Genomic DNA, 11237 nt, shown 5'->3' on the forward strand with positions numbered 1-11237 from the left:
ACTTCTTCAGTTAAGCCAAGCTTTCTGATAGTGGATGCAGGTATTAGGTTGATGCTTGCCCCAAGATCGCATAAAGCTGTCTTGGTGCATTGACCTTCTAATATGCATGGTATCAGAAAAATCCCAGGGTCTTTAAGCTTTTCAGGAAAGCTTTTCAGAATGGCTGCACTGCATTCTTCAGTGAGGAGAACTCTTTCTGTTTCTCTCCAATCCTTTTTATGACTCAAGATCTCTTTCATGAACTTGGCATAAGAAGGTATTTGCTCAAGTGCTTTTGCAAATGGAATCTTTATTTCAAGAGTCCTGAGATAATCTGCAAAGCGAGCAAAATGCTTATCCTGCTCCTCTTTTCGGAGTTTTTGAGGATAAGGTATCTTGGCTTTATATTCTTCAACCTTAGTTGCTGTAGATTTATTGCCTACAGAAGTGGTTGAAGAAGCCTTTTTAGAGGGGTTGCTTTCAGCATTTGTGTGTGTCTGATCCCTCACTAACAATTGAGTGCCAGAGTTAGAAACTGGAGTGACATTAGATGCCAACTCCTTGTCTATTCCTGGCGTCTGAACGCCAAAACTGTGCCCATTTTGGGCGTTCAACGCCAGATCCTTGCCTATTTATGGTGTTGAACGCCAGTCCTGCCTTGTTTCTGGCGTTGAACGCCAGTCCTGAGCATGGTCTGGGCGTTCAGCGCCAGCCTTCCACCAAATTTCTGGCGTTTTAGTTCCAGAATTACTTTTCCCTGGGCTCTTACTGTCCTCAGGTGAATTTTGGGTGGTTTGCTCATTTCTTAGCTTTTTGTTGCCCTGAGGTAGGGTATTTAATGTTTTTCCACTTCTTAATTGAACTGCTTGGCATTCTTCTGTTATTTGCCTTGACAGCTGCTGCTTTGTTTGCTTAAACTGTTCTTCCATATGTATATTAGCCATCCTTGTTTCTTGTAGTCTATCTTTGAATTCGGCTGGACTGTTCATTTCCGCTTAGGTCCATGATGGAGAAAGGGAGATGATGTAAAATAGAGAAAATATTTTTATTTATTTATTTAATTTTTTATTTCAAAAATAAGATAAAGATAAATAAAAATGGGTGAAGATTTTCGAAAAATTGAGGAGAGAGGAAGTGGTTAGGAAATAATTTTGAAAAAAAAAATCTGAATTTTAAAAATTGATTTTCGAAAAAGATGCTTTAAAATAGAGAGAAAAGCAATAAGATAGCACACGATTTAAAATTTTTAGATCTAATGCTCCTTGTTTTCGAAAAAAAAAATTTTTTTTGAGGGAAAAACACCAAGGAACACCAAACTTAAAAATTTTAAGATCAAGACACAAGGAAAACTCAAGAACACTTTGAAGACTCACAAGAACACAAGAACATGAAGGAAGAACACCAAACTTAAAATTTTTAGAAAACCAAAATAAATTTTCAAAAGTTTTAAGAAAAACCAACAAGAAGACACCAAACTTAAAGTTTGGCACAAGTTTTAATAAAAAAAATTATTTTTGAAAAAGATTTTAAAAAAAAAAGGAAATAAGGATTCTAACACGACAATAATAAGAGACTCTAAACAAAAAAAGAGAAATTTTTCCTAATCTAAGCAACAAAATAAACCGTTAGTTGTCCAAACACGAACAATCCCCGGCAACGGTGCCAAAAACTTGGTGCACGAATTGTGAATCACACTTTTCACAACTCGTACCACTAACCAGCTAGTGCACTGGGTCGTCCAAGTAATACTGATGAGCGGATAATTTATACGCTTTTTGGCATTGTTTTTAGTATGTTTTTAGTAGGATCTAGTCACTTTTAGGGATGTTTTCATTAGTTTTTATGTTAAATTCACATTTCTGGATTTTACTATGAGTTTGTGTGTTTTTCTATGATTTCAGGTATTTTCTGGCTGAAATTGAGGGACTTGAGCAGAAATCAGATTCAGAGGTTGAAAAAGGACTGCTGATACTGTTGGATTCTGACCTCCCTGCACTCAAAGTGGATTTTTTGGAGCTACAGAACTCGAAATGGCGCGCTTCCAATTGCGTTGGAAAGTAGACATCCAGGGCTTTCCAGAAATATATAATAGTTCATACTTTGGCCAAGAATTAACGACGTAAACTGGCGTTCAACGCCAGCCTTCTGCCCAAATCTGGCGTCCAGCGCCAGAAAAGGATCCAAAACCAGAGTTGAACGCCCAAACTGGCACAGAAACTGGCGTTCAACTCCACAAATGGCCTCTGCACGTGCAACACTCAGGCTCAGCCCAAACACACACCAAGTGGGCCCAGGAAGTGAATTTATGCATCAATTACTTACTCATGTAAACCCTAGTAGCTAGTTTATTATAAATAGGACCTTTTACTAGTCTTTTTGACCATCTTTGGATCCTGGATTGTATTTTGATCCTGAGATCATGTTTTGGGGGCTGGCCATCTTACATAATTAAAGTGTAATCACGATTCCGCGTACCAAGTTTTTGGCGCCGTTGCCGGGGATTGTTCGAGTTTGGACAACTGACGGTTCATCTTGTTGCTCAGATTAGGTAATTTTCTTTTTATTTTATTTTCAAAAATTTTTCAAAAATATTTCTAAAATTTTCTCACATGTTTTCGAAAATAATAGAAATGTTTTCAAAAAAAATTTTATTCAAAATTTTTAAAAATGAATTCTAGTGTTTCATGAAGCATGTTGAAGCCTGGCTGGCTGTAAAGCCATGTCTAAATTCTTTTGGACTGAGGCTTGCAATTTGTTATCAAAGAGCAATATACTCTCATGTTAAAGACTAAAGCTTGGCTGGCCATTGGCCATGTCTAGTGTTTTGGACTGGAGCTTTCATTGAAAGCTTGGCTGGCTAGTGAGCCATGTCTAATTCCTGGACTGAAGCTTTAGACTAACATGGCAAGATTCCTGGAATTCATATTAAAAATTTTGGAATCCTTATTTTTTCTTTTTCATAATATTTTCGAAAATAAAAATCCAAAAAAATTAGAAAATCATAAAAATCAAAAATATTTTTCTATTTCTTGTTTGAGTCTTGAGTCATATCATAAGTTTGGTGTCACTTGCATATGCATCTAGCATTTTTCGAAAGTTTCATGCATTCATAGTGTTCTTCATGATCTTCAAGTTGTTCTTGGTAAGTCTTCTTGTTTGATCTTGATGATTTTTTGTTTTGTGTCTTTTCATGTTTATCATATGCATTTTTGAATTCTTAGTGCCTAAGCATTAAAGAATTCTAAGTTTGGTGTCTTGCATGTTTTCTTTGCATTAAAAGTTTTTCAAAAATATGTTCTTGATGTTCATCATGACATTCATAGTGTTCTTGGTGTTCATCTTGACATTCATAGCATTCTTGCATGCATTCATTGTTTTGATCTAAAAATTTCATGCATTGCATAATTTTCATGTTTTTCATAAAAATTCAAAAATCAAAAAAATATCTTTCCCTTTTTCTCTCCTCAAATTCGAAAATTTGGATTGACTTTTTCAAAAATTTTTAAAATCAAGTTGTTTCTTATGAGTCAAATCAAATTTTCAATTTGAAAATCTTATCTTTTTCAAAATCTTTTTCAAAAATCAAATCTTTTTCAAAATTCTTAGTTATTTTCGAAAATTCAAAAAATATTTTTCAAAAATCTTTTTCTTAATTTTTTCACAAATTTTCGAAAATAACATAATCAATTAATGTTTTGATTCAAAAATTTGAAGTTGTTACTTGCTTGTTAAGAAAGATCCAAACTTTAAGTTCTAGAATCATATCTTGTGATTTCTTATGAATCAAGTCATTAATTGTGATTTTAAAAATCAAATATTTTTTAAAACTAATTTCAATCATATCTTTTCAAAAATATCTTCTTATCTTATCTTTTTCAAAAATATCTTTTCAAAATATCTTTCCTAACCTCCTAACCTCTTATCTTTTTCAAAATTTATTTCAACTAACTAACTAACTTTTTGTTTGTTTCTTAACTTTTTCAAAACTACCTAACTAACTCTCTCTCTCTAATTTTCGAAAATATCTCCCCCTTTTTCAAAAATTTCTTTTTAATTAACTAATTATTTTTATTTTTATTTCAAAAATTTTCGAAAAAAAATACTAAACATTTTTCAAAAACCATTTTCAAAAATCACTAACTCTTTTTCAAAATAATTTTCGAAAATTATCATCCTATTCTATTTATTCATTCATATCCTAACATCTCATCTCACATCTCTTCCATCCGTACAGTTGTGTTTCTTCCTTTACATCACATTCTTTGTCTCCCCCTCTTTTCTTCCACTCACAAAGGAATCCCTATACTGTGGTATAAAGGATCTCCATTATTATTATTATTTTTCTGTGCCTTCTTCTTTGTCATATGAGCAGGAGCAAGGATAAGAACACTCTTGTGGAAGCAGATCCAGAACCTGAAAGGACTCTGAAGAGAAAATTAAGAGAAGCTAAAATACAACAATCTAGAAATAACCTTTCAGAAATTTTCGAACAGGCAGAGGAGATGGCAACCCCTTACTCACGTAAGGTATTACTTGGACGACCCAGTGCACTTGCTGGTTAGTTGTATCGAAGTTGTGACAATTATGAATTAAGATCAAAGCACCAAGCTTTGGAGCCATTACCAGGGATTGTTCGAGCCTGGACATCACAATTTCGTGCACCAAATACCTTACGTGAGTAAGGGTCGAATCCCACAGGGATTGTTGGTTTGAAGTAATCTATGGTTATCTTGCAATTCTTAGTCAGGAAGTCAATTATACTTATCAGATGAATTTCGAATAAATAAGAGAGCATGGATTAAAGGTTACTTGTTTTGCAGTAATGGAGAATATGTTGGAGTTTTGGAGATGCTTTGTCGTCTGAATCTCTGCTTTCCTCTGTCTTCTGATTCACGCACGCACGTCCTCCTATGGCAAGCTGTGTGTAGGTGGATCACCGTTGTCAATGGCTACCATCCATCCTTCCAGTGAAAAGGGTCCAGGTGCGCTGTCACCGCACGGCTAATCATCTGCAGGTCCTCAGTCGTACCGGAATAGAATTTACTATCCTTTTGCGTCTGTCACTATGCCCAGCACTCGCGAGTTTGAAGTTCGTCACAGCCATCCAATCCCAGAATCCTACTCGGAATACCACAGACAAGGTTTAGACTTTCCGGATTCTCATGAATGCCGCCATCAATCTAGCTTATACCACGGAGATTCTGATTAAGGAATCTAAGAGATATTCATTCAATCTGATGTAGAACGGAAGTGATTGTCAGACACATGTTCATGGATTGAGGAAGGTGATGAGTGCACTGATCATCACCTTCTCCATAGTTAGGCGCAAATGGATATCTTAGGTAGGAACACGCATGTTTGAATAGAAAACAGAAATTTGCATTAATTCATCGAGACACAGCAGACTCACCCCCAACAATGGAGTTTAGAGACTCATGCCGTCAAAGAGTACAAAGTTCAGATCTAAAATGTCATGAGATACAAAATAAGTCTCTAAAAGTTGTTTAAATACTAAACTAGTAGCCTAGGTTTACAAAAAATGAGTAAACTATGATGGGTGGTGCAGAGATCCACTTCTGGGGCCCACTTGGTGTGTGCTGGGGCTGAGACTTAAACAATTCATGTGCATAAGGCTATTTTGGGCGTTCAACGCCAGGTTTGGATCCATTTCTAGCGTTGAACTCCAACTTTTAATCCTTTTCTGGCGCTGGACACCGGAATTGGGCAGAGAACTGACGTTGAACGCCAGTTTACGTCATCTATCCTTGAGCAAAGTATGGACTATTATATATTGCTGGAAAGCCCTAGATGTCTACTTTCTAACGCAATTAGAAGCGCGCCATTTTAAGTTCTGTAGCTCCAGAAAATCCACTTTGAGTGCAGGGAGGTCAGAATCCAACAGCATCAGCAGTCCTTTTTCAGCCTGAATCAGATTTTTGCTCAGCTCCCTCAATTTCAGCCAGAAAAATACCTGAAATTACAGAAAAACACACAACTCATAGTAAAGTCCAGAAATATAAATTTTTCCTAAAAACTAATGGAAATAAACTAAAAACTAACTAGAATATACTAAAAACTCTATGAAATTAACCCCAAAAAGCGTATAAAATATCCGCTCATCAACGGTACACCTATAGCTTGTCTTCGTAACACTGTTCTTTCGAAACTTCAGGAATAGCAGCAAGGTGGTGCAACTGATGAGGCAGAACCATTTATGGAGTCGGGCCATTTTGGTAAACTCATCTCTCCCTATCTCTGGCTTCTGTTCTTTGTTCAATTTTTGGATCAAATCAAATCTTGCACATCCATCCCATTATGTTGCTTCTCTCTAATCTTTAAACAGCAAGAGCTTATTCGCTGGGATACAATTATGTTTACATTATGAAAAAATGCCTCAAATGATATTCAACTATACATTATGTTTACATTATGTTAAAATTTAATATTTTTATTAATATCAAGGGAACATAAAGAAACTTGAAGAAGAAATAATAATATTAAGAAGCCAATTATTGCAATTAATCTTTGAAGTTGACTAGGTATGTTGCCAACTACCTGCCATGGATACTTCCTTGTCTCAAAGTAGACATTTCCAACCCAAAGACACCAGGAATGATCAGAAGGCATCTGTTGCCACCCTCTTTGAACAAGGTACAAGTTGGCTGAGTTATAGTTGAAACTTTACATCCTCTTTCAAAAAAGTATTGTTGAAGCTGGTAGTCTTACTTCCTTGTTGATGCTGCTTAGAATATATGAGGATGAAACTGCTTAAAAAAGTATTTTGTTATCAGGCAGTTAGGCCATTGTCTGGGTATGATCCATGTATGGAAAAGTATGCAGAGATATACTACAATAGACTAGATGTTCAGAAAGCACTTCATGCTAACACTACTGGAATTCCTTATAAGTGGACTGCTTGCAGGTCACCTCTTAATTTAAATTGTTAATTAAAGAATTGATATAATTATCAAGTTAATTGAATTGTTTTCTGGATCGTTTTGTGCATTGAGCTTTTGAATCAAAACTGGAATGATACAGATGTATCAGTGCTACCAATGTATAGACAGTTGATGGCAACGGAATAAGAGTTTGGGTGTTCAGGTTTGTTAGTTAGTTAGTTGGATTTTGCTTTGCATATACTTTAATTTCATGAATTAATTAAAAAGGCAAAAATTAATCATAAATATATATGTTATGTTTGATAGTGGAGACATAGATTCAATGGTTCCGATTACGGCAACTAGATATGCATTTGCACAGCTTAAGGTGGCAACTAAAATACCATGGTATCCTTGGTATGCCAAAAATCAGGTTAGTGCAAAATAATAATAATTATCGCATTGTTCTTCTAATCCTGCCTCTCATGCATTAATCGTTTTACATCTATCCTTTGTAAAATTGTTGTATTAAGTATATATCTAGTCTTAATATAATAAAGTCTCGAATAATGGGCTGTTTGTCATATATAACCAAGAAATTCAAATAGGCCTTTTCAAGTTTGGAGATTCAAAAACAAAGGATATATATCTAATCTTAATATTGGCTAACTAAAAATTAAATTTTTTTTTTCACTTAATCAATATTATCATGGCTTTGTGGTTATAAAAATATAAATAAATACTAAATACAGATACTAAATTAATAAACCCATAAAAATCATTGTAGACTTGTAGTAGTGTTAGATGATTTAGTTGACAAATGTCAATTTTACGAATATTTGATTTTGAATAACTATTTATTTCTAACGTTTAATATTTTTTGTAGGTAATATTTATTCACAGGGACATGAACAATGAAAATGTTGGAAGGGCCTTAAGCAAAATTTTTGAGAATCTTTAGGAAAACTCCCAATGTAATAGAATTAACAATATTTCTTAGTTTGATATTTTGTATAGCATTTGATTTGCAATATTAAAAAATCATATATTCTGCTTAATATTTTGAGATATATAATATTTTGTCTATGGATTATGATTTTGTTATTGTGGAATTTTAAGAAAAAAAATTTGTTTAGCACGATAAAAATAATAGTATAAACTGCATTTTTAAAAGATAAAAAAATGTCACTTTTATCTGGTAAAAAGGGCGGTTTGTAACTGCCATTTTAAACAACATAAAACACCATTTTAATCCGGTAAAAACTGCGGTTTCAAATGCCATTTTAACAAATAAAAATATCATTGTTAGGGTAAAAACGGCGGTTCAAAAATGCCGTTTTAACCAACAAAAACGTCACTTTGTTAGGGTAAAAATGGCGGTTCAAAAACGCCGTTTTAACCAATTGAAAACGCCATTTTTACAATGGAAATAACGGCGGTTTGAACCACCATTTTAACCAACAAAAAAACCGCCGTTTTATTTGGAAATAACGGCGGTTCAAACTGCCGGTTTAACCTATTCAAAAACCGCCGTTTTAACCCAGGAAATTGTGGCGGTTTTTTGAAAACCACCGTAATAACCAGAATGGCGCCCAGAATTACGTCGCTTTCTGAAATCGCCATTCTTGGTAATAATGGCGGTTCAAACCGCCGTAAATACCCAAAAAAATTGCCGTTTTAACCAAAATTTTTTGTAGTGGGTTTATGCTTTGAACTGGATTGCTAATTTGTGATTCATTTTTGTTAGTATTTTCATGCATCTTTCTTAATCTTTGTATATTCCTTCATTGGCTTGTGTGCAACATGCTGTGATGTGCATGTAGTTGTTAACTCTTTTGGTTAATTAGAATTAATTGCGTTATTATCATGCATGTTTATTTTTTCATTCAAATGACAATATCTATGATGAAGAGTTTTAGTATTTTTGATGCAAATGATGATATGCATGAATTTACACCACAGGAATCCAAGACTGGTACGAGGAGAAAGTTACCTGTCCGCAAAAGCCGATCTAGACGCGGCAACTAAAAAGCAATTCCAAGAGAAAATTTACCAGGAAGCAATGCTGCACCATTGGTAGTCCCAGATTCTGATGATGATGACGACGTGCCGCTTACTAGAAGGATACGGTTATTCCAACAGTAGCCTCCGCCACATGATGTAAAATAAGCAGATCCCGTGGTCAAGGGCAATCTTAATAGTCCTCAAGAAGAAAACACTGACCTCAAAAGTGGATCTCCACACACACCACCAGTAGCACTTGTACAGCTCAGTGACTATGATTTTGACCGGTTAGTGGTTCTTGGATTACCTTGTTGTATGTTTATCTTCTTTATTTTTCATACCCATGCCATGTGATTACCCGTCTAGCTAGGCATAACTTGTTATTTTAGCTAACTTCATGTCGCATTCGTTTTCAGCGAATTCGACATCTCAATCGTTCAGTTTCCAGAATTTGAGCAAGTACTCAATAATGTTGAACAGGGGCGCAAAATAAATGCCATCATCATGCAGCCCTTGCAAACGGTGTTGCCAAATAAATCAAGCTACCATACACCGAGTCCAGAGAGACAGAGCTTTTCACTCGGTTTAACTCAATTTGAAAAGACTCCAACCCCTTCCCCGATACATTCAATTCATCCAACCCTAAGAAATATAAAGTTGGGGGAGACTAAGGAGGAACAAATCAGAACATGGATAGTTAGCTCGTTCTTGGACGAAGATCAAGATTTAGCTAAGTATGAAGGGCGGGACTACATGGGTATTACAAAAGAATGACTTTTGGACCTTGAAACCCTGCAGTTGGGTCAACAACTGCGTAAGTATATGAACTTAATGTTTTTATTCACTATCTTTATATCGGGGTTTAGCTTACACTAGCTAAATAAATTGTGTAGGTAATTCAATGGATGTGCTACTCTTTAAACGACACCGAGTCATCTAGATTCAAGCGAGATTTCTATTGCGTGTGTCCAGGCATATTGGTAATTACATTCTTCTCATTACAATTTGGAAAAGATTTTGTCGGGATTCTTACTATGTGTGTGGGTTTGCAGGAATCAGTGACACAAAATGATAGTCTTGCTTCATTTATTGATGGTGTGAGACCAATTTTTATGCTGGTCTTAGTCCAAGCTTTGGTGAGGATACTAGGTTCTTTGACAAGGCAGTAGCAGCAAAGAGAAACTGGGTGAGTTGCTGTTTTATTTTGAACTGTTTATATCCTCCTTGAACCCGGTATTGGTTTATGCGGGTTGTTTATTATTTTACCAAGATTTGTATACGTGACCTAACCCGGGCTTTTGATTCAACTAATAAAAAATACATGGTTAAATCTGGAACGGGGGGTCATTGTGACCAATTTTTCTTATGGGTGTTTTTATTTGCATATTTTGGTATTGGGTTTTCCCATGTTATTACGTTGATTGACTTTACCATACTATGCTGTTGGAAATAGGTTGTCATATCATTCATATATACTGTTTGCTGCAGTGGTTATTTCCTTATTGTTGGAGGGGCCATTGGTGGGTATATGCATTTGAGGTGAATGCGAAGCGCATAGTTATACTCGACAGTTTACATTCTGCACTAGAAGATGACAAACGTGATAAACTCGATGCATATGTGGTTAGATACTATACTTCTTTTATTCAATATACAGCTATATTATCTAATTTAATAGCATGTTGTTCCACTATGTTTGTTCCATGATTTCCAGGGGAGACTGTGTGAGGATATGTGGTGCACGAAATTGTGATCATCAACAATGGCGCCAAAGGACTTGGAGCTCTCAAACGTGAATCACACTTTGTCACAATTCCGCACAACGAACCAGCAAGTGCACTGGGTCATCCAAGTAATACCTTACGTGAGTAAGGGTCGATCCCACGGAGATTGTCGGCTTGAAGCAAGCTATGGTCATCTTGTAAATCTCAGTCAAGCAGATTCAATTGGTTATGGAGAATGGGTAATTAAAAGATGAATAAAACATAAAATAAGATAAAGATAGAGATACTTATGTAATTCATTGGTAGGAATTTCAGATAAGCGTATGAAGATGCTTTGTTCCTCTTGAACCTCTGCTTTCCTATTGCCTTCTTCCAATCATTCATACTCCTTTCCATGGCAAGCTTTATGTTGGGCATCACTGTTGTCAATGGCTACTTCTCGTCCTCTCAGTGAAAATGTTCTACGCACGCTGTCACCGCACGGCTAATCATCTGTCGGTTCTCGATCAAGTTAGAATAGGATCCATTGATCCTTTTGCGTCTGTCACACGCCCAACAATCGCGATTTTGAAGCTCGTCACAGTCATCCCTTCTCAGATCCTACTCAGAATACCACAGACAAGGTTTAGACGTTCCGGATCTCAGGAATGGC

The 11237-nt window shown here is 35.6% G+C and overlaps 1 long non-coding RNA gene across 1 annotated transcript in view; it reads left to right on the forward strand.

The window, feature by feature from the left end:
* The window catches only part of LOC110270054, a 26273-nt gene extending 16666 nt beyond the window's left edge, over positions 1 to 9607 (forward strand). The window contains exons 2-3 of the long non-coding RNA XR_002359054.1: positions 8820 to 9148; positions 9278 to 9607. This is a non-coding gene — a long non-coding RNA (uncharacterized LOC110270054). The remainder of the gene's footprint in view (positions 1 to 8819; positions 9149 to 9277) is intronic.

Source organism: Arachis ipaensis, chromosome B03 (genome assembly GCF_000816755.2).
Source record: "Arachis ipaensis cultivar K30076 chromosome B03, Araip1.1, whole genome shotgun sequence".
Taxonomy (NCBI): domain Eukaryota; kingdom Viridiplantae; phylum Streptophyta; class Magnoliopsida; order Fabales; family Fabaceae; genus Arachis; species Arachis ipaensis.